Genomic DNA, 7,471 nt, shown 5'->3' with positions numbered 1-7,471 from the left:
GAAGAAAAAAAAAGAGTACAGTATTTTCCCTGGCAGCATTGGGTTAAATTGCACTTACACACTGTATCAGCATAATTTTTTCATTGTCCCCATAACAGATTTTAAGCTGTACCTTACAAAAGCAAATTAAAGATAGTTTAATAATAGCAAAATTGATTAAAACTACTTATTCAAAAATTTTACCAGAAAAATCCTTCAAAAGGAACACAATCTCATGATCATGAAACGTTTCTGGTTGGATGTCAGCATTATCACAGAGTCTCGTAGTCTATCGATCACTACTAACAGTGATGCATCCAACACTGATCCTGAAAAAATACAAACACATATTAGAGTCTGTAACACTGACAAAAAAAAAAGTTAACCTACCATCACATGGAAAATGTAGCATTCACTATAGTATCATTTTGTGAAATGTCTACACAAAGAGGGCTCCACAAGTGCTTAGCCACAAGGAGTTAATTTGAAACCTCACCTGATTTCACCTTTCCTTGAGTTTGTGGATTTTATTTATTTACTTACGAATATCAATGTTGTTATTATTATTACAGACATAATTAATGAAGTGTTATTTGTATTACTAAAAGAAAACATTTAAATCACGGAAAAGGGTAAACAGGTGAGATAAGCAGTACTCTTAATTAGCTCATTGGGGATTGTGGAGCCATCTATGTGTAATGACAATTAATAAATTTAACTCATAGTGGCCATGGCATGTATGTACATGCGATCCCAGGACATTGGGTTAATGGAGTATAACTCATGTACATATATCTATCTATCTTTCTATATATACACATGAATATATACACATATATATACATATACATATAAATATACATATATATGTATACATAACATATATATATATACATATATATCCATATACATATACCATATACATATATACATTATATAGACATATACATATACACATATTGTACATGAATACACATATATGTGTACATATATATACACATATATGTACACATATACAACACATATAATATATACATATATAATATAATATATATATAATATATATATATATAATATATTATACACTAGATACATATATATATAATATATACATGTATATACAATAATGTATATATACTATACAATATATACATATATATATAATATATATACATATATACATATACATATATACACATACATACATACATATACATACATACATATATACATACATATATATACATATATGTATGTATGTATATGTCTGTATGTATGTACATACATATATATATATATATATATATATATATATATATATACACACATACATATTATATACATATATATACACATATACACATACATATATATACACACATATAATATATACATATACATATATATAGACATACATATATATACATACACACATATATACATATATATACATACATATATATACATACATATACTTATATCATCTAATATATATACATACAATATATGTATATATATACATATATATATATATACACACATATATATACATATATGTATATATGTATATATATACATATATATATATATATATACACATATATACATATATTATATATATATATATATATATATATATATATATATATATATATATATATATATAGGTGTGTGTGTGGTCTGTGTGTGTGTCTGTGTTTATATATGTATATATACACATATGTATAGATATACATATATACATGCATATGTATATATACATAAAAAATATATACATGTATGTATATATATACGTATGTATACATATGTATGTACATGTATGTATGTATATATATATGTAAATATATATATATGTTGAATTGAACCACTGTAAAATGAAGCTATCATAGTACAACCTTACCCTTACAGCCTTACCCTGCAGTAAATACTCTTGATCATGTACAATTGCATTCTTCTGGGCTGAATCAATTGTATCCATGGCATTGGGTACTGTTAAAGCCATGATTAAGAATCTGAAACAGAGGAAATATCATTGCTGCAAAAAATGTGTGTCTTAACTAAAACAAATGAAAACAAAAAGTTCTCTGATGGGATACAGTTTTTGTGCATGTCAATATGACTTTCATGAATGACAGGGTAAGGAATGAATAAATTCATAAACACTAAGTCCTTTCTGGTACATTTTTTGTTGAAAAAAAAAAAAAAAGATAATATTCAGAATAACTTCAAAATGACCAATCACATCAACAGTGGTATCAACGGATTCCTCTCACTATCCATACATCTAGAAATCACGCTGAGGACCCTCCCCCCCAATTCCCACAATCTTGTTCCCAGTAGTAGGGGAGGACATGAAAAGTACTAGGAAAATTGTGGGTAAACTATGAAAAATATGCAGAGAATTGATTAATATATAAAAAACAGGTGGCCATGCTCCTTGCTGTCCCCTATAGTGACTGCTGCCTCCCAATCCGCCCTGGACATAAAAAAAATCAATCATGTATGTACAGCAGGATAGCACATAGGACGGACTCAGTATCGGCACTCCCACATATCAATCATAGGCTCCATCCTGCCCTGAATTCATGGAGGATTCTTAGATTTCCAGGGCAGAGGCTGCCATTTCTTTATCTTCATCCTTCACTGATAAAAATCCATGGAAAACTTTCCATGCATGACAACCAGGATTACAGTAAAAAAAAGTATATGGAGTAATTACCTTGATGAAAACTAAGCCACTTTTCATCTATGGCAAAAGGTGTGCAAATTGAAAATAAGGGATACAGGACAGAGAAGAGAAAAGATCAACTCTTCATTTTGGAAGTCCCCATCCATGTTTACCTTGCGAGGAACAAAACAAATGTGATGTGTAACTCATTACTGCAATCTATCGAGTACTCCATGTATTGAGAATGATTATTTTGTAATTATCACTCTGTTTTCCTGAATTCATGTATGTAATGCATCTTTTAGTTTTATTATACCTCTTTTATATGTTTTGGCAATCATTTATGCTATTCTGTACAATAACTTTGCGCATGTGTGTTTTACCACTGGGAGATTTGACAGGCTGTGTGATGCCATTCGTTGAGAAATGCTGGTGAGAACAAATAGACATTAGTATCTATCACAGCCTGATATTAAAAAAAGTGGTTAGAAACCAAGCACTGCTGACCATTGACGGTGTGAAGAAATGTTTCATGTTTTGCTATATAAAGGTATGTAGTTTTACCCTGGGAGTCAAGGGGGCAGAGCCCCCTGGCTTGGGAATATACACATCATATTTTCTTAATGCCAAGGGGGTCCATGGGGCTATGCCCTCTGGCTAGGTGAATATAAAACCGTGGGGATCCAAGGGGCATAGAGAATATATAGATCATAGTGTATAAATCCCACAGAGTTGAGGTTAAATTGGTTTATTGGTTAGGATGCAATGTACGATTACCATAGGGGATCTTAAATTTTTTTTTTACTGAATGTGTTTGGTTCCCATAGTTTTTCAAAAGTTGGCGCTTCAATCCGTAGACTTTCAAAGATGGTGGGGAAAGCCAAAGAATTTCATTATCCGATTTTAAGCATTTTTCATGCTTGTTTTACACATTTCTGTACTCCATTCTTCTTACTTTAGCCTGTTTTACACCATAATTTCCCTGATCTACTTCATACCCTCCCCTGCTATCGGGACTTATCAAATCACTTTGAGATTGTGTTTTTAAAAACTTTTCTCTAGAAAAGCCCATTTTTAAATAGATTTTTAAAATTCATCTATAGAAGATACCCAATGACAATGTCTTGTAAATCTACAATAACAATAATAGCCAAGGACTATTTCATGTTGCTTATTGTTCATGGCATCATGCAGTTTGACTACTTGCGACTATTATACTGGTTTGGTAAGAGATATACACTGATGATGTGGGGTATACATTTATACTGCAACCAAGAGCTTTTTTATCAAATAAGAAACCAGTCCCAGCTTTATCCTTAAAAGAAGTATAATAAAACTAATCGAATGTATTACATACATGAATTCAGGAAACAGAAGCTGATAATCACATATGTATAGCAATACATGATACTTGAAAGATCGCAAGTAATGAGTTATGTGTCACATTTGTTTTGTTCCTTGCAAGGTAAACATGGATGGGGACTTAGAAAATGAAGGGTTGATCTCTCTTCTCTGTCCTGTATCTACCTTATTTTTATTTGTGCACCTTTTGCCATAATCAAAGTGGCTTATTTTTTGTCAAGGTAAATACTCCATACTTTTTTTTTTACTATAATCCTGGTTGTCATGCACGGAAAGTTTTCCAGGCTTTCCAGACAAGTCCCCTGTACCCTCTCTATTAGCATTTCTGACAACTTCCAGAAAATCATCATCATCATCATCAAGGGGCTAATGCCGACTTGGGGACATGGCCGCATCCACCCTTCGCTTCCAGCCACAAGGATCCTCAAGGCGAGTCTCCAGGCAGACCCATGGCACATCTCTAATTCCTCACGACAGGTCTCGTCGAGCTGCCCAAGCCATGATTTCCTGGGCCGTCCCACAGGCCTCCTCCACCCAGGCTTGTCTCGCAAAGAGACAACCTGATGGGCAGGTTCGTCCACAGGGAAACGAGCTAGGTGCCCATATAGCCTGAGTTGGTGATCCCAGATTATGCAAGTAACAGGTCCCATGCCAGTCTCACGGTTGTAACTGCCAGTTGGACACGTGGTCCTGCCAACTGTACCCCATGATCTAGGGACTTGTTACAAAAGGCATCAAGATGAGACTCCAAGACTCTGGACAGCATCCAGGTTTCCCGTCCATAGAGCAAAACTGGCAGTATCAAGGTCTTGGAAGACATGCAGCTTGGTCCTTCTACATAGGTAATGACATCTCCAAATGCTCTTGTTGATCGTGTTCATGGCTCCTGTTGCCAGACCAATCCGTCTATTGACTTCTTGGTCTGACAGCCAAGAGATATGGACTACGCTACCTAGGTATGTAAAACTCTGTAACTTCAACGTCCTCGCTGCAAGCATAGATTGACTGAATGGGTTCCCCTAACAGGCCCCCAAAGTCCTGAATCTTGGTCTTGTCCAGGAGGACCTCTAGGCCTAAGGGCTTTGCCTCATTGTTAAATGCATCAAGAGCTGCCACCAGTGACTCCAAGGACTCAGATAGGATAGCAACATCGTTGGAAAAGTCAAAGTCTCAGACTCTGATATTGCCTAGAGTTGCTCCACACTGACTTTGGCTAGTAGCTCTGCCCATTATCCAGTCCATACGGCTATTGAAAAGTGTTGGTGCAAGGACACAGCCTTGCCTCACCCTGAATTAACAGGAAGAAGTTTGACAGACCCCCACCATACTTTACAGCACTTTCAGTACCAGTATAAAGGCTTGCTATTAGGCCAATAATCTGTGTCAGAATTCCCTGAGTCTCAGGTGGTTGCGGATCCGTTCAGAAGAATGTAGGTGAGAACTTTGTATGCTTAGCAGTGTAATGCCACAGTAGTTGCTACAGTAGTTGCTTCCCCTTTCCCCTTCCAGAGAGGGATGACACGCCCCTCAGCAGGTCAGGGGGAATGGTACCAGACTGCCAGATGGCAGTTAGGATTGTATGCAGGTACCCATGCCATAGGTTCCACGCCCCAGCCTTTAGCAGTTCAGCGAGGATATCACATATGCCTACAGCTTTCCCACTCTTCTGCTTGGAAATCGCCATCCTAACCTCTCTGTTAGGGTAGGAGGTTCCTCGCTGATGGGTGGGTCTGGCACAGGTATTGTGACATCGCTTGCATCCAGCTAACTGTTGGAGGGTCTACCTGGTACAACTGCTCAAAATACTCAGCCCAACATTCACAAACCCCAACATGATCTGAGATGATCCGTCCATCCGCTGATCGGACTGCAGTCATCTGTGAGGAGGGCTTAGAGTTCAGCTTTCTCAGGGCTTGGTAGGCAGGGCGAAGGTCGTTTACCAAGAAATGACCTTCAACCTCCTCAGCAAGATTCCTGATGAACTGTTCCTTGTCCCTTCTCCAGCAGTGTCTGAGCCCTATGCCACCATGGAGCGCCGCAAGACTTGATTGCCATTCAGCTGAGCCATGCGACACCCTTCAGTGGCCTCTAATGTCTCCAGGGAGATGGAATTCTGCTTTGCCTCGGGCGTACGCCAATGGACTCCTGGGGCTGTTTCGAGTGTTACATGCTTGAAGAGCTCCCACAGAGCAACTGGGTTCATCAGGTTGTCGAATTCTGTGAATCAGTCAGAGACTGCCATGGTGAACCCACAGGCACACTCCTCCTCCATTAGTCTGTCCAGGTGAAACACCTTAGGGTGGCCACTGGAGGACAGGGAGTTTTGAAGTGGACCTGCAGGGTAGCCACAAGCAGCCTATGGTCAGTGCCCCCAGTACTCAGCACTCCGGTAAACCCTGCAATTCTGGAGGATACTCCATCTCGTGCTAACAAGAATTTGGTCAATCTCCTTGGCCACTGTACCCGAATCACTGTACCATGTCCAGCAATGCGGGTTGGAGTGTTCGTACCAGGAGCCAGAGTAGGTGTACCCACCCATACTGATCGTGCCGCTACCAGATCTTCTCACCTCTGAGAGGGCAGCCACCTCAACTCCCAGTTGTTTTAAATCCCGCTATAGCAGAGGTAACCATCATCCTGCCGCAAGGACCGGATGATCCAAGCACCTACCAGGAGAGCTTGCCTGAGGTTGAGCCTCGGGTGTACTCCACCTCTGCCGCCCCCCCCGGGACGCTGCCCCAAATAAAGGGGGTTGGCGAGCTGTTAGGCCGCCCATCTGCCTGTGGGGTTTCCGAGGGCTTTGCCCCAGAAGCTTCATGGGGGTTGGCGCCTGCCGGGGCACAGGTGGGATGAGTAACTCTCGTTCCAATCCTGCGCCCCGACAATTTGCCCTCCCAGCGGGACCCACAGCCCACCTTACTTGCTGGGTAGGAGGGATAACACCCCTCCCCCCAGCATATCCATTTAAATGATGCATTACCGGTGTGTCTTTCTGGGGGGAAGAGGACTGGCAGGGCCACCTCCCCCGAGCCGCCCCATTACCCCAGGCTGGCTAGCGGGCAGGAGTTAGTACAGAGCCAGAGCATGTCCACACGCCAGTGGGCCATGGTTCCATACCTCTGGGGCCTCCTGCTGCTCTGAGATCCCCACAATTTAGCCTGGGACAGCAAGGTGCCCAGTTACCCATGGGTGGCCATGAGGAGGCACTGCAGAAGTCTTGATGATTGAGAGGCTGTTGACCTGGCAGGGGAGACTCATGCAAAAGCTGCTCCCTTTTTCGCACTGGGCTAGCCAGTGGTGGAAGCTGCAAGCGAGAAGGCATGCAAGCACTTAACATTATTTAGGCTACCACACCATCACTTCACATCAGCTTGTGTGTGAAGCACCCACCCATCCATTCAGAAAATTGATATTAAGAACTCTGGGTCAATGCAGCTGTAACCCATGGGTTTTTTACTTTTA

The 7,471-nt window shown here is 40.1% G+C and overlaps 1 long non-coding RNA gene across 2 annotated transcripts in view; it reads right to left on the bottom strand.

The window, feature by feature from the left end:
- Positions 1-259: 259 nt before the first annotated feature.
- Positions 260-7,471, bottom strand: part of LOC119570919 — an 8,066-nt gene continuing 854 nt past the window's right edge. For both annotated transcript variants that reach the window (XR_005228487.1, XR_005228488.1), the window contains exons 2-3: positions 1,894-1,991; positions 260-308 (exon numbers count right to left, since the gene is read on the bottom strand). This is a non-coding gene — a long non-coding RNA (uncharacterized LOC119570919). The remainder of the gene's footprint in view (positions 309-1,893; positions 1,992-7,471) is intronic.

This window comes from Penaeus monodon, unplaced genomic scaffold (assembly GCF_015228065.2).
Source record: "Penaeus monodon isolate SGIC_2016 unplaced genomic scaffold, NSTDA_Pmon_1 PmonScaffold_4435, whole genome shotgun sequence".
NCBI classification, from domain to species: Eukaryota; Metazoa; Arthropoda; class Malacostraca; order Decapoda; family Penaeidae; genus Penaeus; species Penaeus monodon.
Note: the sequence above shows the minus strand (reverse complement) of the source record. Positions and strands in the feature narration are given on the sequence as shown.